The 26,081-nt window shown below is 41.1% G+C and overlaps 1 pseudogene; it reads left to right on the top strand.

The window, feature by feature from the left end:
• LOC137004167 (myosin heavy chain, fast skeletal muscle-like) overlaps positions 1-23,656 on the top strand; it is a 36,237-nt pseudogene extending 12,581 nt beyond the window's left edge.
• The last annotated feature ends 2,425 nt before the right edge of the window (positions 23,657-26,081 follow it).

Below are 26,081 nucleotides of genomic sequence, written 5' to 3' on the forward strand. Positions count from 1 at the left end.
TTGTGTTAGCACTTAGCAGCACCTCACATTATCTCACGCAGACTCACTGAAAATGTCAGAAACTGTTCAGGCTTTTATGTTCAAAACAGAGTCGGACAATAATGGAGAGACTCAAGAAAAAGTGACAACATTTTGAATGCAACAGGTTAGTTGATGAATTTAAGTAGATGAACTGGAGTTAACTATCTTAACCCTTTGATGCATAAGCTGTGAAATACCCTTCTAATGCATAACATGGGTCAAAAATGACCCGTATTCATTTCCTATATAATTTCAATAACGGTTGAGTGTTTCTTTGCTGAATCTTTAAAAGAAATGTATTTTATCATTCATTTTTTTCCAGGTATTCCTTAAATATCTTGTTTTTGATTGACAAAAATCATTATGTTCATTTTTTCTTTCTTACTTTATAAACAAACACAGTTCCCATTCAGTCGGTCACGTTCGACGTACGTCGAACAGACCGACGAATAGGAATCTCGCTAGAGAGGCCACTCTACTTCGAGTGTAACTAAAACGAGCCAATGCACATTGGCATGCAATCATATGCATCAGCTGCTCGCCTCGCAGCGCGGGTATATAATGAGCAGCAGGTGCGTTGCATCTTCAGCTTTTCGCTTCGGAGCCGAACGGTGTTTGTTCCTGTTCTCTGCAAGCGAGTGTCTGCTAGAAGACGAGTCAAGCTTTTTGGTTGAACTTCTCTTTTTTTCCGAGTGCGGGCGAACAGCACAGCAGCGGGGTCGAAGTCCTCTCTTTGTCTGTTTTTGTTTCGTTTGCCGTTTTTGAGCAAATAGCTGTTTGACAGCGTCAGAAGGCTGTTCTCACGGCCGGTACGGTGCGCTTTTGAGCGCTGAAAAGCCGTTTTTACGGCTGGTGAGAGTGAGCGCCTTCAAGGAGAGAGAAAGCACATGACAGGCTGCATACAATCCCTGTCTGTGTTGCGGTGGCCGTTCCCCTGCGTGCTTCAGCACTTCTAAAAGAGTAAAGTCCCTGAAAGAGCTTACACAAGTAGATTCGCGTCTTTTTAAAGACGACATTCTACTTGTGTTTCTGGATGCGATCGTTCCTGTCCTCACTGACGGCCACGATCACCGTTTTGCATGTCTGGGCGCGTGCTGAAATGATGTTCGTGGGTGTTCATGTTTTAATATGAGAACATGATCACGTCGACACGCCGGTCGTGACTCTTCTTTCTCCGGGAAGCTTGAGTCCCCTCTGTTGTTGGCCAGCTGCCGCTTGTGTGTAAAAGCACAGCCGCGGGTCTGCCCGACACTCTGGGAGACCGTGGAGATCAGCGAGAGCAAACCTCTCGCTCCTCTGCGTGTCGTGTGTCGTCGAGCTGCCGGGCTGCAGCGCGGGTTGTCACGGCAACCCAGCGCTCGCTCGGCGCTCTAGATGCGCGGTTCCCTTGCGTAATCTCCATTGTAGCGCCCTCTCTGGTGCACCAGAAGAGGTCTACTTTGCTGATATGGCTTGGGTGACATGAGGTCGAGGGGTTCCTTCGGGGAACCAACCCCCTAGGGCCCCTCCCTCTCTAGCGCATTGCAAGCTGTGCAGTTTCTGGTTTGGATTGCTGGTCCTTTTCATAGGGGAACTTAGCATTTCATTCAGAGCTCCAGCTGAGGGACAGACGTCGATTGCAGCATCGGAGAGAGTGCTGTTATGCTCTGGAAATGAGGATGACGCTGCCCACTGTAATGGTGTGTGCTTATGCTGACTCAGATTCAGAGTTTACAGCCATGCTTTCCTGGGTCTTCCAGATGTGCATGGAAAACTTGGCAGTATGTTGGTATATTGGTGCCATAAATATGGAATGCCAAAGGTGCCAATCTGCATAAGTTTTTCCTCTCTCACTACCCTCTTGGATGGGGTGGCTGTACACAGACCACACCCACCCTGCATGTGAGGCCAAGGCACTCTTTTTGCATGAGGGTAGTTCTGTGCTGGGGTTGAGCTGCGCTTGTTGACTAACCGTGATCAAAGTCACGGCGCAGGCCCTCAGCCAGACGATGTCCACCTCCGTGGTCCAGAAGTGCCCCCTGGCTTACCTTGTGAGGTGTGAGAGGTTGTCAAGCTAAATGCTTTCTCAATGCTCCCATCTTACGAGGTGGCCTTTCGGTGACACTGTCGAGGACTGAGCCCAGCGGTTCTCCTCAGTTAGTAGTGGATCGGGGAGCTTCCCATGACAAACCATTGAGTTCCTCTTGGGCCGCCCCTCAGTCTGCTCGTCGCCAAGGGTGTCGTCCCCTGCAAGAAACTCCGGCCCAGCAGGCTCTGCTGTATCCATTGCGGGGAGATGACGCCTCCCATCTCTGCAGCTGTTTAACTGGTTGGTGAGAATCACCCCTGAGACGGGCGACCCAGAGATGGGTGGGGCTGCTCTTTCACCCCTGGAGGAGGGCCAGGTGGTAAATCCTTTATTGGGTTTGTTTCTGTTCCGCCACTGACCCAAGAGGCAGCGGTACCCAAATTTTAAAGAGCAGTTCCTCCATTTCCAGGTCTGAAGAGGGTTTGGAGAGCAGTGGGAGGAGAAAAACCTCACCACTCTCATCCCCCTCTTCTGTCGCCAGCGGACAGCAGCGAGCAGCGGGCAGCCAAAGCCTCGACTGCTCCCTCTGTCCATCCGTGGAGCCAGGTAAGTGTTGCCTAGCACACTGTGACGCCGCTTCGGGCCGCCTCACAAAGAGAGCCCCCCGAGCCGCGTCCCTGTGTTCCACCTCGCTGCCCTGCTGCGGGTACACCGGTGGTCCCTTTGGTCCTGCTTGTACGGTCTCTGCGAGCCGGGTTAGCGCTCCCCAGTCCGTCTCGCTGGCTCCTTCGGACCATCAGGGTCGGCTTTGCGATTCAGTTCGCCCGGCTTCCCCCCCCAAGTTCAGGGACGTCCTCTTCACTACAGTGAAAGATGCCGATGCCCCTGTCCTGCGTGCGGAGATCGCAGTCCTACTGGCGAAGGACGCGATAGAGCCGGTCCCTCCAGCCGATTTGAGGTCGGGGTTCTACAGCCCCTACTTCATTGTACCCAAGAAAAGCGGCGGGTTACGACCGATCTTTGACCTGCGAGTTTTGAATCGGAGCCTCCACAAGCTACCATTCAAAATGCTCACGCAGAAACGCATTTTCGAGTGCATCTGTCCCCGAGATTGGTTTGCAGCGATTGACCTGAAGGACGCGTACTTCCATGTTTCAATTCTTCCGCGACACAGGCCATTCCTGAGATTCGCGTTCGAAGGTCGAGCATATCAGTACAGAGTCCTACCCTTCGGGCTGGCCCTGTCTCCCCGCGTCTTCACGAAAGTCGTGAAGGGAGCCCTTGTTCCCATGAGAGAACAGGGTGTTCGCATTCTCAACTATCTCGACGACTGGCTCATTCTAGCACAGTCCCGGGATCAGTTGTGCAAACACAGGGATTTGGTGCTCAGACACCTCAGCCAGTTGGGGCTTCAGGTCAACTGGGAAAAGAGCAAACTCGCCCCGGTGCAGAGGATCTCTTTTCTCGGTATGGAGTTGGATTCGGTCGAGCAGATAGCACGCCTCACAGAGGAACGTGCTCGGTCAGTGTTGAACTGCCTGAATACATTCAATGGCAGGACAGCGGTCCCACTGAAGTTCTTTCAGAGGCTCCTGGGGCATATGGCGGCTGCTGCGGCTGTAACACCGCTCGGTCTGCTTCATATGAGACCGCTTCAGCACTGGCTTCACGGCCGAGTCCCGAGATGGGCGTGGCAGCGCGGCACATTCCGGGTGCCAATCACTCAGGAGTGCCGCCGAACCTTCAGTCCGTGGTCGGACCCCTTGTTTCTTCGGGCAGGAGTGCCCCTAGAACAGGTGTCCCGGCATGCTGTGGTGTTCACAGATGCTTCTGCCACCGGCTGGGGTGCCACGTAATACGGGCATGCAGTCTCAGGGGTTTGGACGGGACCCCATCTGCATTGGCACATCAATTGCCTCGAGTTGCTGGCAGTACGCCTTGCTCTGAGCCGCCTCAAAGGCCTGCTTCAGGGCAAGCATGTACTGGTCCGTATGGACAACACTGCGACCGTTGCGTACATCAACCGTCAAGGTGGTCTACGCTCCCGTCGCATGTCGCAACTCGCCCGCCATCTCCTCCTGTGGAGTCGGAAGCATCTGAGGTCGCTTCACGCCATTCATGTCTCCGGTGTGCTCAACCGTGTGGCCGACGAGCTATCACGAGCTGCGCTGCCAGGAGAGTGGCGACTCCACCCCCAGGTGGTTCAGCTGATCTGGAGAGAATTCGGAGAGGCTCAAGGAGACCTGTTTGCCTCACCAGAAACCTCCCACTGCCAGTTGTTTTACTCTCTGACCGAGGGGACACTCGGGACAGATGCACTGGCTCCCCGTTTCCCCCAGTGAGCCTACTTGCACAGACCCTGTGCAAAGTCAGGGAGGACGAGGAGCAGGTCTTGTTAGTTGCGCCTTACTGGCCCAACCGGACCTGGTTCCCAGAACTTTCACTCCTCGCGACAGCCCCTCCCTGGCCCATCCCTCTGAGGAAAGACCTTCTTTCTCAGAGACGGGTCACTCTTTGGCACCCGCGTCCAGACCTCTGGAAACTCCATGTCTGGTCCCTTGGACGGGATGCGGAGGTTCTAGGTGACTTACCCCCTGAGGTACTTAACACCATCACTTCGGCACGTGCACTGTCTACGAGACGTGCTTACGCCTCAAAGTGGAACCTGTTCGTCGAGTGGTGCTCTTCTCGCCGGGAAGACCCCCGATGATGCTCGATCAGAGTCGTGCTTTCCTTCTTGCAGTAGGGTTGGAGCGTAGGCTGTCCCCCCTACACCCTCAAAGTCCATACTGCTGCTATATCCGCTTACCACGACCACTTAGATGGCAAATCTGTTGGTCAGCACGACCTGGTCATCAGGTTCCTTAGGGGGGCGAGACGGTTAAATCCTTAAATCCTTCCCCTCTCCATACCCTCTTGGGACCTCACTCTGGTGCTGAGAGCACTTCAGATTGCTCCCTTTGAGCCTTTGCTGTCAGCAGACTTAAAGATTCTGTCTATGAAGACTTTGCTGCTGGTGGCATTGGCCTCCATCAAGAGGGTAGGGGACCTGCAGTCATTTTCGGTCGACGAATCGTGCCTGGAGTTCGGGCCGGGTGATAGCCACGTGGTACTAAGACCCCGGCCTGGCTATGTGCCCAAGGTTCCTACCACTCCCTTCAGGGACCAGGTGGTGAACCTGCAAGCGCTGCCCTCGGAGGAGGCAGACCCAGCCCTGGCTTTACTCTGTCCAGTCCGCGCTTTGCGACTGTACATAGACAGAACCTAAAGCCTCAGGACCTCAGACCAGCTCTTGTCTGTTATGGAGGCCAGCAGAAGGGAAAGGCTGTCTCCAAGCAGAGGATGGCCCACTGGATAGTGGATGCCATCGCCCTGGCTTACCAAGCTCAGGGCGTGCCCTGCCCGCTCAGGTTGCATGCTCACTCCACGAGAGGTGTCGCATCCTCCTGGGCGCTGGCTCGTGGCGCCTCGCTGACAGACATTTGTAGAGCTGTGGGCTGGGCGACACCTAACACGTTCGCTAGATACTATAGCCTTCGTGTCGAGCCGGTCTCCTCCCATGTTCTCGCCACAGGTCAGAGGCATGGAGAGGCCCCGGCTTAGTGTCGGCTTGCTGCGCTACATGCGCTTCTTTTCTCCAGAGAGTCCCTACAAGGCAGACCCTGTCGAGTCCTCCGATCACCCTTCGGCAGCCGACGTGGCGGAGTGTCTGGCGCCAGGCCTATACTCCGTTGTATCCTTGAGAACCGGGTTTAGGCTGGGTTCCATATGTGTGACCCTACGGGGATCCCATATGGTTGGTTCCACGGTTGCTCCTAAACGAAGCCCGTGTCTTTCCCTCTGGGAGAACCTACCCTTCATTGGGTTGGAGTCACCCCAGCTCTTCCATATGTAGCACAGCCCTACAGGGTTAGTCCATATGTACTTCTCCACATAGCTCCTTCGGGAAGGATGTGGCTTCCGCAGCGTTCCTTTCCCAGCGAAGGGAACGCTTTCCCAGCGTTATCCAATAGTCTCACTGAATGGGTTTTGGGGAACAGCAGTGATCGACTCTCTCTGTGTTAGCCCTGTCCCACCATCCTCAGGCAAGGGGGTTCAGGTGGCTTACAACAGAGCGCTGGAAGGGGGCAGCTCCTGTGGCGCTTTGGTAGGGATTCCTATTCGTCGGTCTGTCCAACGTACGTCGAACGTGACCGACTGAATGGGAACGTCTCGGTTACAAAGGTAACCCTCGTTCCCTGAAGGAGGGAACGGAGACGTACGTCCCGTCGCCACAGTTGCTGTACCCCGCTGATGCTGCCGCCTATCCGGTTCGGCTCCTCAGCGAAAACCTGAAGATGCAACGCACCTGCTGCTCATTATATACCCGCGCTGCGAGGCGAGCAGCTGATGCATGCCAATGTGCATTGGCTCGTTTTAGTTACACTCGAAGTAGATTGGCCTCTCTAGCGAGATTCCTATTCGTCGGTCTGTCCGACGTACGTCTCCGTTCCCTCCTTCAGGGAACGAGGGTTACCTTTGTAACCGAGACATTTTTGTTTGTCTACATCAATTTTACACACATGGGTCAAAAATGACCCGTATTGATTTTCTATGGTATTTCAGTCAAGACTGAGAGTTTTTTTTTTGCTGAATCTTTGAAAGAAATGTATTTTGTCATTTATTTATTCCAGGTATTCCTTAAATATCTTAAATACACAGCTTTTGTATTTCTACATACATTTTACACACATGGGTCAAAAATGACCCATATAGAAACATATAGAAGCAAATTTTCACAAGTACGAACATATTTACTGCAGACAACTATTCATCCACCACACATTTCACCTCTCAACATGGCTGCTTTTGTATATTTGATGGATGAAAGTCATATTATATTTCATATAATAGGCTATATATTACATTTCATAATTTGTATTTTTTGTCATAAACCAATGCTACTGGTCACTTTTTACATCTATCAGTGTTCCTGAAATGTAACAGTTTTGAACAAGGTTTCTGTCCAACAGTGAAAATATATAATAAGTTAATCGACCAACAGTGCTTTTGATTTTCTTTATCTAGAGTGTTAGCGTCTGGTCCTCAACAGAACTGAGGTGGATGATGACATCACTGTAAAAAAGTTGAAAGTTTACTTTGCACACAAACGCAATTTAAATGTGTATGTGCAGGGTTGCACATACAGTTACAGAAATCTGGCGGAAATTATAAAAAGTTACAAAAATCTGTATGCTGACCCTCACATATGCGTACAAAAGTGAAGTATACTTTGGCCTTTAGAATGGTCGACCAACTGCATTGATTTATGACAAAAAATAAAAAAAATATGAAATATATAGCCTTATATATATTATATATAATAAGACTTACATCCATCAAATATACAAAAGTAGCCTTGTTAAGATGTGAAATGTGTGGTAGATGAACAGTTTTCTGCAGTAAATATGTTCCTACTTGCAAAAATTTGCAAATATTAAAGATTTCTATATGGGTCATTTTTGACCCATGTGTGTAAAATTGATGTATAAACTGTGTTTGTTTATAAAGTAAGAAAGAAAAATAAATATAATAATTTGTAGAAAATCAAAAACAAGATATTTAAGTAATACCTGAAATAAATAAATGATAAAATAAATTTCTTTCAAAGATTCAGCGAAGAAACACTCAGTCATGACTGAAATTACATAGGAAATGAATACGGGTCATTTTTGACCCATGTGTGTAAAATTGATGTAGAAACTGTGTTTGTTTATAAAGTAAGAAAGAAAAAATAAACATAATTATTTGTAGAAAATCAAAAACAAGATATTTAAGGAATATCTGGAATAAATAAATGACAAAATACATTTCTTTCAAAGATTCAGCAAATAAACACTAAGTCTTGACTGAAATACCATAGGAAATGAATACGGGTCATTTTTGACCCATGTGTGTAAAATTGATGTAGACAGACAAAAACTGTTTGTTTATAAAGTAAGAAAGAAAAAATGAACATAATGATTTTTTACAATCAAAAACAAGTTATTTAAGTAATACCTGGAATAAATGAATGATAAAATACATTTCTTTTAAAGATTCAGCAAAGAAACACTCAACCGTTATTGAAATTACATAGGAAATGAATACGGGTCATTTTTGACCCATGTTATGCATTAGAAGGGTAGTGATACAAAAATGATTTTTATTAAAAAAGTAAGAAAGAAAAATTTTTTAAAAAAAACAAGTTAATTGAGGAATACCTGGAATACTGAATGAAGAAATTAATTTCTTGCAAAGATATAGAAAATAAAAACTCAGCCGGGTCATTTTTGACCCATGTTATGCATCAAAGGGTTAAAGCTATTGATTAGCATATTCTGTCATGATAATCTATAAATCGCTCCTGTGGGAACTGTTGTAAGATGCCTTCAAAGCCAGAGAATATATGCTGCATGAAGACAGAACATGTATTGTTTAGTTTAATTACAGTTATAACTTGTCATTTTGTCATCTTGCGTTTATGACTTGCTATTGCATTTGTGTTGCTTACTGTTATGCAGTAACATGGCCTCAACCCTTTGTCACGGGTTTATGTAAATTCTGGGGTTAGTGATGTCACAACCCAGGAAGAAGCTCGTTGTAGTCCCTATCAGCCATTAGTTGTAGTCCTTAAACAGAGAATTTTTTTAAAGACAATATCTTCGTTTGCATTGAACTTTCAGCACTGTAACTTTGCAAATTTTTTTTTTTTTTTGCAAATATTTATGCTCAAGCAGCAACTTTCACATTAACTACAGTGAAAAAAGTGAAATCACACTGAACCACCCCGACTAATAACTTATTTACAAATGCATTATAATTTGTTGATAAGCAGTTATAACTGCATGAATAAAAAGGGTGTCTTTAATGTAATGCCTGAGAAATAGTGAGCCATTTTTAACTCATGTTATAAATGCTTAATAAATGTATTTATTCACACATATTTTATCATTTTATCAAATCATCGCACCTGCTGCAGCCATGGTATGGCAGCAAAGTTCCTTGATTATTATGCCGGAATGAGAGTTCCTAGCCATATCGGCCTAGAAAATCACAACTTTTCATTTTCCGTCGGTCTTAGTACACGATACAACTACAGAAGTGTCAAGTTTTAAATAGGAAAAATATCAAAACTCTTTGGTCATTTTTGAGCGAGATGCTAACGGTCTAATCAGATTCAATGAACTATGCTAAGCTATGCTAAAAGTGGTACCGCCAGACCCGGAGATCGGCTGAATGGATTCGAAAACGGCAAAACTCAACTGTTTAACTCTAGGGGAGTTCGAAAATGAACCTATTTTCAAAAAAAGTGGAGTGTTCCTTTAAGCCTTGTGTGTGAAACCAGGGGTAAATATCTTTATTTACAGGAGGAACAAGCTAATGTCCATCTAGAACGGTGGAGAAAGGCCCAATATGAGCTTGATCAGGCTAAAGAGGGAGCAGACATGGCTGAGTCTCAAGTCAACAATATGAGAGCAAGGAGCTGGGATCAAATGTGTGTTTTGGTGCTCTTGAGCTTAAGGATTTTTTTTTTCATAATGTGTTTTGCAATGTGGTATGAAAAGTTGGGGCAGATTAAAAAAATAAATCTTTGTAAACAGGGGCAAGAAAACTGGATGGAGTAAAGGATTCGAATAGTCCATGTGTCTTTACTTAAAAAAGTAATGAAATCAGCATGTCTGAAACAGTTACTAGTGACAATTTTTCTGAGTACAGTCATCATGCTAAACAATTTAATGCTAACATGGCAGAAGGTAAAAGGAGAAACAGTTGGATCTGTCATGTGACTATGGGAATAAACCTCATAGAGGCTTGCATTTTAAGTAAAAAAAACAAACAAAAAAAAAACACCAGTAGAGCTGTGTGGAGGGTCTATTGATTGCTGTCACTTCTCACTCACTCTTATAGGGTAACAGTGATCGCCTACTTTTTCAGCAAGTACTTTCCCATTTATTTTGTACATAAGTTGTGTGAAAAAGTCTGGAAAAAAAAAAAAAAACTGAAGACTAATTAAATTATTTTACTGAACCTAATTATTTGAAGTTTATTGCTACATTTTTGAACATTTACACACACATGAGTTGTTTGAGGTTAGAGACTTGGTTACTTCATTCATAGTGCTTTATGTGGGCAATCAGTGCTGAGTTCTTTTGGCACTATTTCTGTTTCCATGGGAACTGGTCTATGGATCCTTTAGGATTGTGGGTAATGTAGTTCCTCACAAGGAACTTTTTTTTTTCCCCAAATAAAGTTGAAATCATATTTGTGACGTCCTAAGCAAATACAATATTCTATCATCTCTACAGATATAAGTTAACTATACCACCAAATGTGACCATATTTTATCTGGTTTAAAAATCAACACAATCTAATCACAATCTCATTCATTTCAGTTCATTTTCATTATTTTATACAACTATTTCAATTTAAGGAAAAATATTTTCATGATGTTAATTTAAGAACAAACTTTCGGGCATAATTTGGTAAATTTGATCATTTAAATGCATACAAGTCCACTAGACTTACAGTACCCTTAATATTCAGAGTTTTAAAGATACTCTTTCATACCTATTGTACATTATGACTTGCAAATTATTATAAAAGTAATCTTTCCTCATTTTCCTTGCCCTTTGTGTTGCTTGTGTTGATACAAGTTTCCCATGATACATAATTTTCTTGATATGAAATTCACATCCACATTTACAGTGTTTTAATAGTTACTTTGCAAAGCTGCACCAGGCATAAACAAATTTGCATTCATAAACACACTAAAAACCAGTCATGACAGCTTCCAATACCCTGAAATCACAGTAATGTTGCACCCAAAGAAACTAATATTTTTATAGTAATAACATACCCCCAAGAGTATTCTTTTTTAAACCTAAAGCTTTTACACCCGTTCATGCAGCCCAGATTTTTGCAATGTGCAGCTCTTGTGCATATCAAACAGATTACAGAGAGGTGAAAAATGCTGAGCTGAGATATTTTAATATCACACAGAGAGGAAAACTCAATATTTTTCAGGAACCCACTGAAGTTTTGACCTCTATAGGGGCAGTGTTTGAGAAACGTCTGTTTTTATCATGGCATTCAATGGTATCAGCCAATCTAATAAAACTTTTGCAAAAGTAAAACAAAAACATAACTATTAAATGTTTTATCAATGTTAACAGCTGCTAATGTGCTTTTTGAACATTTTCTTCACAACGCCTGAAGAACATGAAATGTTCTGACCACAAAAATAAAGTATGTCAGTGTTAAACTAGTAAAATATTGCTACAACAGATTTGTGATATTTTTCTTAAAGTTTTAGTTCACCCAAAAATGAATACAAAAATACAAAAAGCTTTCTGTCCTTCCATAGACAGTCCATGCAACTACCACTTTGATGCTTCAAAAAGTTCATAAAGAGATCGTAAAACTAATCCAAATGCATCGAGTGGTTTAATCCAAATTTTCTGAAGATATTCTATGGCTTTGTATGATGAACAGATTGAATTTAGGCTTTTATTCATATATAAACATTCATCAACAACGCACATATCAGATATGGTAAACGGAAGCTCAGGCGTGCTATGAGGAACAAACCAATGAGGTTCATTCTTGTGTGCCACGATCTATCTCTATGAACTTCATGAAGCGTCAAAGTGGCAGCTGAAACTGTCAATGGAGGGACAAATATCTCCGATTTCATTTAAAATATCTTCGTTTGATTAAGATGAATGAAGGTCTTACAGGTTTGGAATGGCATGAGGGTGAGTATTTTTTTTTTTTTTTACTTTTACTTTCCCTTTAACTCATTCAGACCTATACCAAAAATGTAGAATAAATCTGCACATAATACCTCAAAGATGTTGAATATTAGCTTGCCATTAAACTATAGTTAAAGTTGACATTTTATGTCCTAACTTGTATGAAATGTCATATATATCAAGCCCAGCAATTTCTCTGCAGCTTCCTTGTTGTTTATCGTAAATAGGAATAATAAGAATAATCATCTATAACAACTTAAGATGTCCTAGTGAAGGGGTGCCTAATTCTGTTCCTGGAGATCAACCTATATGCAAAGTTCAGATCCAACCCTGATTCAACAGACCTTACAAAGTGCTCCAGAAGATCTTAGCTGCTTCGGCTGTTTGATTAGAGTTGGAGCTGAACTTTGCAGGAAAGTAGATCTCCAGGAAAAGGATTGGGCACCTCTGTCCTAGTGGTTAGGTATAATGAAACATACCTGTGTTTTTAGTGTCTGCATGAATTGAGCACAGCACATTTATAGACTGCTTGTTCTCAGATTAGACACAAACTCGTTCTGTTTTTTTCCTATGAATCAAGGACAATGAATTATTCATGATGAATTTTATTTATTTATTTATTTATTGCAGCTGCATAAGTATTCATGAATGAAGGGAATGGGAATGTCAGGTATATCAGATGTTAAAAAGAGCAGCAGGGTCTAGGTACAGAGTCAGAGTTTTGGGTATAAAATCTTACTGCATCTTCTTCTGGCAAAGAATCACCCATTTAGACAGGAAGGAGCCATATGATTGATTTGTAAACATAACATTAAGGAATGGGTGAATCAGAAATAAACTATGGCACAATAATTGACCACTTATTGTAGAAATTAGTGGAACAAATGGACTTTGTGGTCAGACATTCCAGTGGTCCAAAAGTAATAATCACTGTTATAATTTAACTTTAAACACAAAGCAAAATATACAGTTCTGCTCAAAGTTGGCTTGCTAGTTAGTGCTTCAAATAAAACTCAGTGTCTTTCAAAATCCCAGTGCCATGGACATTCAGATTGGAGCTTGTGATGTTGGAACCATTTTTATGTAGAACAGCACAGATGGTCTGTTAGAAGATCATGGGGCTTCATCTGAGGTTGAAATTTTGGACAGATAAGTTTGGAAACTTCCACATGGAATCAGATATTAGTTTATGTGCAAATTTAGTTTGGAGTGTAGTATTGTATATCACACACAACATAATTCAAAGCTGTTGAAAGTTCTAGAGCTTATGTATTGCTCATATTAATAATCTAGATTGAATCTAATGGGCACATGGTGAATTACACCCACGTGGATATCATGGAATACTCATTTACCACCTCACATACAGCACAGCCAGCAGTTTCCAGCTCCACAACACACTCTGTTAAAAGCTCTTTACATTTTGTGAATGTTGAATAGTAATCAATATGAATTGAAGGGTTTACTCCAAATTTTCTGAAGAGATTTGATCGCTTTTTTGTGAGTTGGTGAATGTTTATATGTGAATATCAGCCTAATTTAAATGTGTTCATCATATAAATCTCTTAAAAAAATTGGACTAAACCGCTCAATTCATATGGATTAGTTTTAGGATCTCTTTATGAACTTTTTGAAACGTAAAAGTGTCAGTTTCGTAGCTGTCTATATGGAAAGACAGAAATCTCTCAGATTTCATCTAAAAAGATCTTCATTTGTGTTCATTTTGTTCACCCAAAAATGGATAATTTTGTCATTTACTCACTCTCATATTGTTCCAAACCTATATGAGTTTCTTTCTTCTTTTGAACACAAAAGAATATGTTTTAAAGATTGTTGGTAATCAAACAGTTGATGCTTTTAACTTGTGTAGTATTTTTTTCTTATCCTACAATGGAAGTCAATGGCCATCAACTATTTGATTACCAACAGTCTTCCGAGATCGAGAGTTGAAGAACGTTCAACCTTGGTTAAAACGCAGCGCTCATCACAGTCACATTTTACCCAGCCACCCAATCACAAAAACACATATCTTCATCCAAAACTAGTGCCAGAGCAAGTGTGTTACATTGTATTTACATTTTTATATTCAGAAACAAACTATTTGCAAAATCAGATACTCATAACAGTTCCACAGATGTTCCAACCTGATCTCATGGCAATCCGTACATATTTTATGAGGTGGCTAATTTGTGCAAATTCATACAACCTCACTCGTAATTAACCACCTTGCAAAATATGTACGAATTGGTTGTAAGATATCATAGGATATTCCGTATGATACACAGCAAAATCTCCAGAGTAAAATCAACTCTGCTCAGAATGCATATGGTCCCTCTCTAAATAGTGTTAAAATAACACTAAATCAGGGTTAAAGTTAATGAGACAATTAAGCGATTAATTAAATAATGATTGCACATTAGTGATGAACACCTGCTGTTAACAAGCAGAATCACTGAAGAAAAGAGAAACACAAGAACTACAACTGACTTCAGTCACAGCCTTATTATTTGCTTAATTATCTCATTAAACTTTAATTCTGCTTCAGTGTTACTTTAACCCTATTTAGAGAGGGACCATGTGTGCAGAGTTGATTTTACTCTGGAGATTTTACTGTGTAGCTGTAGCACATACATCTCAGCTGAAGAAAACAAAAACTCTGTTCTACCAAAGCACTCTCAAGAGCCCACAGCAAGGTGTTTTCAGAAGAGCACTGGTGTTTTCAGCTGGCTAAAAATGCTTTGGTAGACACATGGCCTAATTCAAGTGTTGATCCTGTTTTTTTAAACAGTTTCGGCTTTTTTAAGGCATCTTGCCTTAAAAACCATCTTGCTTTTAAATCATTGCCTTAGTAGATTTCCCGAGATGTAACATTTACTGAACAATAGTAGCCAATCATATTTTAGCTGACTCACTTGGCACACACAATTGAAGCAAATTAACCAACTGCAACAGACTGCCAGTACAAAAGACTCTAAATAGATGATTGACAGAAGATTGTTTGCTGTGTCTTCATAGGATCCCCTCTTTGACACAGCTGTTTTACCCTCTTTACACTGAAATGGAGCCCACATGTATAGATAGCAGTACTTGAGACTGGCTTTCCGGCATCATCGTCTTATCAGGTCTAATTTAGACACCCAGTTTTAATCACTGGTGCGGCTGTTCTCACCTTTAATTATGATTGTGTTAATTAAAACGGGCTAAGTTTACTTCAGACTACAATGTCACAGTAAGGTGATTTTGCAGCAGGGGCAGCTTTGACTAAGCTTGGTGGGGGAAAACGATACAGAAAGGCTTTTGTTTGAGGCTAATTAATCGCTTGACTTCTCATGACAGGCGTGTAGTCTCAGACTTGCCGCAATTTGTCAGTGCCAAGATTTACAGGGTTCTGTTGCATCCGCGAGAACACATTCAACACATTGTGACTGATAGGAGAGCTTACAGTTGCAATATAATGAGCCAAACCTGCCATATAAACAAACAAACAAATAAATAAATAATTGCACATATACATTTTTAAATATGTGGAAAAAGGACATGAAAGATATAATGCAAGCAGGTTTTTAATGTCCACTACATTTGACAGAAAAGGCCATTTTCTCTGAACTTTATTTATTATTCTATAAATTTCAATACTTTGTGAGAATGTACTGAATTTGAATAATTGTTCAATCATTTATGTATATTCTGTAATTATGTAAATGCAATTCTCTCGAAATACATTGTTTTGAAAACATTCAATATTCAAGATTGTCTTTAAGCTCATGACAAAATAGTTACATCATCAAGTGCTTCTTGAAATACAAGAACATTAAAAGAGCTTTATTTCTTTTGTGATTTGATAATGCATTCACCAAAACTGCCATCATTACCTTCATTTCTGTAGATTGGGAGAAGTTACTGAATTTCCAAGTTAGAATTTCGACTCACTTAAAACTATAATTTTACTCTGAGTGGCTTTATACATGTGGTTTTCCCATTGTGACTTGTTTGTGGTAAATATCTCTTTGATTACTGCACTAGCTTCTTCTAGCTCCTCATAAAGTGCAAGTATCTTCATAAAGCACAGCTTCTTGGATCCTAGGGAGTGCTTGTATTATAAGGGTAATCCTGCATGTGTATCTGATCTGCACATTGTTTATTGACACTGCTTTTAGTCCTTAATAATGTGGTGTACAGTGCACAGTGCCCCCACAATCAGTGGGTGTTTTCTGCCCACAGATAGGTTTGTTTAACTAAAGAGGAGTTGCTGATGTGTCATGCACCAAAGATTCTTTTGTTCATCTCCATTCAGACCAGGAATTAATGTAAATGCAGTCCTGTTTGTTTGAAAGCATGCAAGGGGTCAAGGTTTGGTTGGTTAGTTTGGTCCAGTGACCCCCTTTCAATTATACCATCTGGCAGTAATAAGCATCTTTCTCCATTGATGCACATTCAAAAGTATCTGTGGATGCAGACACAATCAGATTTCTGCCATTTTTCCACTCGAATGAAAATGGTTCTTTTAAAGGGATAGTTCATCCAAAAATTAAAATTATCCCATGATTTACTCACCCTCAAGCCATCCTAGGTGTATAGGACTATTTTCTTTCAGACGCACATAAACAGAGATATATTTATAAATATCCTCCAAGGTTTATAATGGTTGTGAATGGGGGGCCAAAAATAATGCATCCATCCATAAAAAAAGTAATCCATACGACTCTAGGGGGGTTAATAAAGGCCTTCTTAAGCAAAGTGATGTATTTTTATAAGAAAAAATATTCATATTTAAAACTTTATAAATTCAAATAAATAGCTTCCGGCGAAGACCATTTGCAGAATGCGCAAGTTGACTTGCGCCAAATGAGTTACCTGTGATGTGATGTATGACGCAGGATGTAGGATTATTGTAAGCTTAAACCCAGAACACACCAAGTCGACGGTCGGCAGTTTTTGTGTGTTGGCCAACTAAGTTTCCTCAGTGTGTTCTGCACTATCGGCTGGTCCTTGTCTGCTTTTTTCGGCCGATTCAACATGTTGAATAGGCGTCGGGCCATAGGCTAGAGAGAGAACTCTGATTGGCTGTTTAGTATAGCAAACCAGTCAGTTCACGAGAATATAAGCAAAAGTTATAAAAGCAAGCAAATAAGTCATGACGGCACAGAAAGAAGGTTGTTCTAATTTTACGTCATCTTACCTGAGCACTTGAATGCACGAATATTTTCATAATAACATGAGTGGAGTGGAATAAAGAACGTGATCAGCATGATTGATATTCAAAATAGAGTTATCTCCTTTATACGCAGGTGCACAACGCGCATGCTACAGTAGTTGACAGTCGGCTGAAGTTCTTTTGGTGTGTTCATGCACATATTTTTCCCTGATGCAGCTGACATGAGGCGACAACACTGTCGGCTTTTGTTGCCACTAGTCGGGTTGGTGTGTCCTGGCCTTTAGACGTCTCTTGCGCATCAAACGTGGGCCTCGATCCTGGGTCTCCGGCATGGGAGTCGGACACTCTAACAAGGAAGCTAAAGGCTGCAACCTCTAATGTCAGTCGCTAGAGCATCTCTTGAGATCAGAGGAGTGAGGTTTACTTGCACAGCGACTACTAGCTGGCCTCCGTTATGTTCGTCTGAAAGATTTTCAAGAGTGCAATAATGGGGACATCAATTTTGACCACTACTGTATGGCATTTCTTTGACTTTCTAAATGACCTCCAAACCATGCAGCAAAAGCTTTTATGAGGATTGCAAATTTCCCTGGAATTGTTGATCTCATGTTCACATCATTACTCCAACAGCAAATGAGGAGAAATATATTGAAAGAAATGGAGGGACAGAAATATCGATATCTGATATATACTGATTCTGGATGTGCCAAAAAGAGAACATTTTGTCCCAAAACTGAAGTGAAGTGCACTTAACATTTATTGTCAGCCGCAAGTATTTATAGAGAAAGTTGAGGAAAGAACATGCATCGAGTAATTTTAAAACACATATGCAATAAGGGTGGAAATCTCTAGATTTAAAACTATTAGAATTAGTTACTTGTAAGACGGGCTTGGTCTGTAGTTGCACAGCATATTTGTTTTAAATTATTTGTTTAGCCTGCTCCTTCATGTTATTTCAAGTAGAAACCATGAGAAAGTTATATTTGGTGGTCTGTGGTCACCCAATTACAAAGATAGTTGTTGTATTCATTTCCTCTAGACTTCTGTTACATCCAAGGATGTGTCAGATTCCCTGCCAGTTAGTGGACTTGAGTTTGTGCAGGAAAACCTTCCTTCCAAATGCCCCATTTAGGCTGCAGTCTCAAGACAGCATTTTGTCTTCTGTCTACTGCCCTTCCTTCCTTTTTAGCGATCCTTCACGTCAGCTGTAAGAACACAGTAGAGCACTTCTAGCTCTGTTTGAGAGTGTCATTAAAGGAGGAAGTGAGGGTCTGCATGGGCAGCAGGCGCCGCACACAAGGGTCAATTTGATTTAGTAGAAAAGGAGAGTTTGACAGCACAAAACGGGCTTTGTTGCTTAAGAGAGTGCCATCGGCCCATCCACACAGTGTCAGACATTGTGCTGCTGCTCAGTCCTCAGAGAACAGCCAGATAACGGCACTAGGTCTCTTACATCTGGAACTCCCAAACAAAGGCTTTCAGAAATCACTCCAGCCCAGAAACAGAGCAAGACATTTTTTGTCTGACCCCTTTTTTGGGAAACTTGAAAAGAAAAAAAGTGACATTCAGACTAGTTCATTCTTTCCGTGTCTTTAGCACTGACCATAGGTCACTTGATGAATGAAGGAGTGAGAAGTTCCATGTGTGAGAAGTTTGGTGCTTCTCTTGAGACACTTGGACAGCTCTTAGATGTGCACAGGGCCGTATGTACTTTAAGTGGACTACTTTTCACATTGCTTGGAATTGTAGTGAAATCAGGCTTGATTGAAGAATTATGGTAAGAGTTTTGGTTCAGCTTGATTTAAAGGTAAAATTTATGTTTATGCCTCTTTATAGATCTATTCACACATAGTAGTCATATGTGTGTTACCTAAGGGAATATTATGGGTTAGGTGCAGTCAGTGGAATTTGTAACATAATGTTGATTACCAAAAAAAAAACAAAAAAAAAACAAACAAAAAAAAAACCTTTTAAAAAAACTTACAAGTTACAAGTTAGGCGGTTAAAACCTTGGAGGATTTTAGCAGAAATGTAAAGCTCAACATTTTATAACAGCACTTAGATTATTATGCTCTTAAAACTTGTAAAGTTGTTCTCATCTTTTGTACAATCAGTTTAGGGTTTTAGATTATGTGATTATGACAACAAAGTTGTAAAATTGAATGTAACTTTATGCAAAAAAATGTTGGTGTTTTTTTCATGTTAACATATGTATCATTTAGATCATATGGCGAAGAGTTGATATTTTAAAGTACCCATATTATGCTCATTTACAAGTTTACTAATTTAGTTTTATTTGGGGGGTCTGCTAGAATACATTTACAAGATTTAAAGTTCAAAACTCATTGTTTTTCTCATACTGTACATTGTTGCAGCACCTCTTCCTGAAATGCTCTGTTTTAATTCCTGTCTCTTTAAATTCCACCTTTCTGAAAAGTGCCATCTGTTGGTCACCCGGCCCCAGTCATTTGTGATTGGTCTGCTGCTTAGAGCATGTGAGAGAAATTTAACACACCTTACTAGGGCTGGGCGATATATCGCATGCGATTGTCACACGCATTTCGTCAGTAAAGCCGGTTCCCTGATTACCGCTAAATCGCCATCACCTGCTTTCAAATGGAGCGGCATTTAATAGACAAAGCCGTAGATCACTGACAAGCTACGCAATATCGCGTTCATTATCGAATGCGATTCATGTGCGATAATGAACGCGATATTGCGTGGATTGTCAGTCTTTACTGACGAAATGCACGTGACAATCGCATGCGATATATCGCCCAGCCCTACACCTTACCAATCAGTTCACTAGTTCTGCAGTCAGGGCACTGATCTGGGAGTCGGCCATTTTAAGGGCTGTCTCAATCGCAGAATCCTTCCAGGGCACAATTCGTGTACACGATATACTGATTCACAAACTCGGGAGCAAGGGAGCTTATTGAGACGCTCCCCATGTTTCAGCTCTTCAGGCATTGTGAGCAGCTGCAAACAGTATTATATCTATGGAAACAATAACAAGTCCAGTAACAAGTGAACAGTAAAGTGCTTTTTTTTCTTAGTTTGAAGGACATTTTAGGGATCTAATAACCTTTTTCCACTATGAAGTACTTTTTTATTGCAATTGACAGCTTCTATGTATGTTAAAGGTTCTTCGAGGAATCATAGATGCCAATAAAGAATGTTTATTTTCAATTCAAATGACACTAAAGGGTAAATTCACTAAAAAGTGTCCATTTTCTATTCATCATGCTTCACAGCCCCAGTAAAGTATGTCAGATTGCGGTAGTCTGCTGCTGCCATCATAACATCACTCTCAACCATCCCGCAAGACAGGAATTTCATATTTTAAATTGTGTTCGGCACTGATTTTTTTTGTTTGTGCCTTCACCTGATTTATAGGATTCCTTAAGTGAATTGGGTGCTAAAACAACACAAACAGAATGTGCAAATAAATGTGTATTCTTTCCTTTGTGTCTGCCTCTAAGCCTGTGTTCGCCTATTTCAGTTATTTCTGCATATTCCTTAATGAAGTGCTGTCAAAACACAATAATTGTATCAAATTTCAGACCTGGCCATTGCATCTCTGAGAGTGTCTGCATTCTCAAGCCCCTGCTGTTGACCTTCCCCCGTGTCTCTTTAAATCCTCCTCTTGTCTTGAAGGAGAACAGAAGAAGCCCACATGTCAAATAAAGTCTGGTTTGTTTAGAGTCGTGTTCATTAGCTCTCTTCTGATGTTAGGATTTGGGCCAAAGCAAATTCCCTCATACATTTGAGAAGGTTCTGTATAAGTAGTAATGTAGATCTAATGAATACAGCTCAGCTTATGAATTTAGTTAATTAAAAAAAAAAAAAAAATCGGTTTCATTTAAATGCCATTGACTCTAGCTCTACTATTAGTATCCATAGAAACCAACTGGCCACATATCAGTGGCAATATCATATTATGATTTCTGCTAGAATAATATGTTTGGTTTAGTGCCTGCCCATCACTGAAAATCACAACAATGTTCAGTCTAAATTTAGGCATGGGCCGTGTCTTGCAAAAATTAACTTTATAATTAGTACACACATAACATAATCATAATATAATCACATCAAAACATAATAAGTGAATTTGTGTGCCAATTTTGGAATATTATTGTGTATCAACCACACCACATGTATAATGTATTTCTATGAGGTTCATTTAATATCACAGTAGAATGATATCTTGAACTAACAGGGATACACTGTCTGATACATTTACATTTATGCATTTGGCAGATGTTTTTATCCAAAGCGACTTACATTGCATTATACTATACATTTTGTATCTGAGTAATTGCATTCCCTGTGATCGACCCCATGACATTGGCATTGCAAGAGTGTCATGCTCTAACCACTGAGCTACAGGATACACTGTCAATGTAATAAAAAGTAACTACTTTCCAAATAAAACTTTGAGTTTGATTAGTAAAATGACAATAACTCATTTAGATCTATTAATGCAATTTATATTAATAATTTTGCTGTTTTTATAATATATTTTACAGTATTTTTCTAACACTGAAACAGGGCTATCATCATTAATTAAAACTAAAAATATATAAAAAAAATATTGTGGTAATTGAAACAAAGCTAAATGAATAAATAAAATAATACATAAATACTAGAAAACCTAAACTACAAACATTTAGAAATGTTGCCTTGGCAGCTGATGATTTTTAAATTACTAAATGAACAAATAGATTTGAAAACCCCTCTCTTAAACAAACACAATGTTCAATTACTGAAGAAAGAAAAAAAAATCTATAGTTAAATTCCGTCAACTATAGAGGCTGCTTAAATGTTTTTTAGTCGCTTTTGCTGTCGGATACTTCCCTTATTCATGGGTTTCACTAAAATTGATTGAGTAGATGAGGGAGATATGGAAGGACAGACGTAGGTAGAGAGGTTCAGACAGAGAGAAAAATGGAGGGTGGATGGAGTGGGTGTGGAATCTCTTTTATGTTATGCATCAAAAGAGGGATCAGTCCACAGTGGTCCTCACTGACTGCTGCTGTAAAATGCATCATCGCCTATGCTATTCAGTTAATATCCCTTGATGTATTTTTGCCTTATTCTATGAGCTGTCGCTCTGCTCTGTGCTGAGAAGATGGCCAGTGTTCATTCTTTTTTTTATTTTTTATTTTTTATTTTTTTTGCAAACACTGTTCACTTGCTGCTCTTACAAATGGAATTGCTAAATTATTATTTTTTTTAAACATGTTTCCTGAACAGTTGCAAATGGTCATATTTATATGCAAGTAACACAATTGGTGACTTATATATTGCTGCTCCTTCAGTAAATACCAATTATTATTATTATTATTATTATTAACAGAATAATACAATTTTTAAATGTATCATTAAAATTTTTTTAAACAATCATAACAGGAGTAGTCAAACGTAAGAGAATTGGCATAAGCACAAAGTCAATACTGAACAAAACTGAAATAAAACAGGGCAGAGCCGAGGGGACTAACACCGTGTCTACACCAGATGTAACTTTTATCGAGTCGCACCGCACCGCACCACACTGCACTGCACCGCACCGCAACAGCTAAAAGCTGTCTACACTGAACGCGACAAGCCGACCGTTGCAAAGCACTTCGACTATGTCAGAAATCAGGAATTTGTCGCGTTGCACGGAATCCAGTGTAGACATTATCACTGATTATAATGGGTTCTATTGTGTTTTGACGCGTCGTGTCGGGCCGCTTACATCCGCTGTAGACATGGTGTAAGACCCGGGGTGACACAATAGGCCTGGAGGGCCAAGTCCTCCACCTCAAGCTGGAGGGACCGAGGTAGAGATGGGCTCGCCGGACTGGGGTAGAGCAGGTGGGAGCCAAGGTGGAGCCAATGAGTCTACAGGCTAAGGCAGAGTCCGGGGCTCAGAGGCCTGTGGTGGAGCCAGGAGATTGACACACCAGGGCAGAGCTGGAGATTTGGAAGCCCAAAGTGGCAGAATCACAGAAGGCGGAGCTGAGGGGCTGAGGGGAGACAGCCGGGGGAGGCTGAGGAACTGGATGGCTTTGGCAGAAGAGGAGGGAGAGAGAGGCTGGTTGCAACAAAGGAGACTTGGACCTGGGTGGAACCAATGGTGACGAAGGAGACTTGAAGCTGCAATGGACCAGTGTTGATGAAGGAGACTTGGAGCTGCGTGGGACCATCAGTGATGAAGAAGACATAGAGCTAGGTGGAATGAGTGGTAACAAAGGAGACTTGGAGCTGCATGGGACCAGTGTAGACGATGGAGAATTGGAGCTGCTTGGGACCTTTAGCGATGAAGGAGACTTGGAGCTGCATGGGACCTATAGTGACGAAGGAGACTTGGAGCTTGTTGGGACCAGTGGTGATGAAGGAGACTTAGAGCTGCATGGGACCAGTTTTGACAAAGGAGGCTTGGAGCTGTGTAGGACCAGCATCTATGATGGAGACTTGGAGCTGTGCGGGACCATCATCCATGAAGGAGACTTGGAGCTGTGTGGGACCATCGGTGACGAAAAAGACATAGAGCTGGGTGGAACCAGCAGAGACTTGGAGCTGGGCGGAACCATTAGCGATGAAGGAGACTTGGAGCTGTGTGGGACAAGAATCTACAATGGAGACTTGGAGCTGTGTGGGACAAGAATCTACAATGGAGACTTGGAGCTGTGTGGGACCATCATCCATAAATAAATAATATTTATGTGACCTGATGGCGGGGCAGTAACATTTATGACGTAGTCATGCGTATTTGGTATTTGGTGGTTTCATTATAGCGTTTAATGCTGAGGAAGACTCTAGTCTAGAAGCATCCAAAGGTCTGAACTAAGAAGGACACAGCCTCAGTAGGATGCAGCCACCCATAGGGCTGGGTGGAACCAGCAGCAATGAAGGAGACATGAGACTGAATGGCATCAGTGGGGACTGTAGACCACAAAACACTACATCATCCAGCTCATCTAATAGTACCCTGAGTAAGGACACAGCTCAACATACTCACTTTAGTGGTCAGAGAATGGGTGGGACTCCTCTATGCCCACAAACTACCCTGTGGGATAGACATTGGGGCCGGCTCACATACCTGGTCAGACTCGGCTGACTTAGGCTCTAGGCCTGCAGTGGGCTCTGGCTTTGGGTCCATGCTGGGTGCGGGCGAGATCATCAACAACGGGTATGGGAACTCCAAGTAGAAGAGGATGAATTCTTTCCATGTGAAATTCATCACTAGTAAGTCCAGCCACCCATAATTAGCTCAAATCCAGAAAAAATGATTTTAGAGTGGTGTCATGAATGTTGGAGAGCTTGGCCAACTCACAGAACTTGCAGAATACCCCAACAATACCCCTTCTCAAACAAGATCATTAAAAAGACTCTGCTAGATCCATGTTTTTTTGTGTTCCAATATTCTGTAACATCAGGTCAGGCAAAAGAGGAGGAGATGGAGAGGTGTATCCAGAAGCAGACGTAGAACTTTATTTATCAACAAAAACAAAGAAGATAAATCTCATATCAGGAAACACAGGGGCAAATGAACTAAATTAACCAGTTAACTAAATGGCATATAATCAGAAACCGTAGCTACAGAGGGAACACAGGAAACAAGAAGACAGGAACAATAGAACAAAGTGAATATAGTCCTTTAAGAAAAACCATGGCAGACCGAGCAGATGGTGACAATGTCTTAGTAAGATGATATTTACTGTAAATGCTTAAAAGAATGTAGTTTGATTGTGGGGCTAATTCCACATTACGTTATGTGTTAAACAAATGGTACAATAAACTAGGGGTGGGCAATATAGCAAAAATATCATATCACTTTTTTTTTCAGGCAAGTGCATGTTCCACAATTTTATCACGATTCTTTTTCATGTTGGATTTTAAGACTATTTTGAAAGTCAACGAGCAATACAGCCAAACTAATTTCCTTATTTTAAAAATGTAGCCTTACAAGGTAACAAAATAAAAAAAAGATAAACCATGACAGGCCTTTTAGGCCAAAGTAGGGGTGGGGCGAATCAAATATACTGACACACATGCATATCATAATATACTGACACGCATCCAAACTATTTACATTCATTTGAGATATAAATGACTGTGTTTATGCAAATCTTGTGTGTATGTGACAGTTTAAGCGCAATAAGACATGAAAGAGAACTGTGACAGGCTTTTATTGTGTGCGCTACGGGTGTACGCGCTCATAAAGCTTAAGTCAAGTTTAATTATAAATTAATTTATTTATATATGTTTATATTTATATCTACTGTATGTATCATGTTGCTGCTTGTTTCTGTAGCAGCAGCCGGTAGTCTCCTGCTGTATGCCAACAGAGGAAATCGAGAATGGGTCTCTTCCTGTGGGTTGGAAGAGCTACAGATCACCTGAGGGACGGAAATACTATGTCAACACAAGCACTAAAGGTATTACTGATGTCTTCTGTGTCTTTGAATATGTCAGTAAGCTTGTTTTGACTGTCTAGAGTTTGAGCAGTCTGTTTTTGGAAGATGATATATATATATTTTTTAACTCAAAATGTATTTAGCATTACTGACAGTGAGTGTTCAAGCCAACAGTCAGATTCAGATACATATACTGTGCAAATGTACAAACATAAGCTGCCAAAGCTTTTCCTTGTCCCTCCTTGGAATAGGTTTGGAGAATCTCTAGTGCTTTTTTAAGAGACGAAAACAAAAAAGAATTTCAGTGAAAGATATTAGAAGATCTTTTGTAGGGAAAAATTACAATAAAAAAACAATGATCCAAGGTACACTTCAAAAAATACTAAAATGCCTTTATTCAATTGGCTCCATAACCGAACATTAAAAAAAAAAAAAAATTACATAATTTAAAAAATTAAAATAAAAAAGACAAATAATATCTCAAGAAATTTTTTTCCTTGAGAATTTTTTTGTGTGTGTTTGGAGGAAGGCATTTGAAGCAGAAACACGGGTTTGCAGCCCATTATTTGTACTTTCCGTTTGAAAATTTCTATTATAATGTAGCAAAAAAGGCATTTTCATTTTTTTTTTTTTTTTTTTCTGAATTTGATCATTGTTTTTGGATTGTCTTTAGAGATTTGAGAATGAAGCAGCATATTCTCTACAAAAAAAGGTACAGG

This window comes from Chanodichthys erythropterus, chromosome 3, assembly GCF_024489055.1.
Source record: "Chanodichthys erythropterus isolate Z2021 chromosome 3, ASM2448905v1, whole genome shotgun sequence".
In the NCBI taxonomy this organism is placed as follows: Eukaryota; Metazoa; Chordata; class Actinopteri; order Cypriniformes; family Xenocyprididae; genus Chanodichthys; species Chanodichthys erythropterus.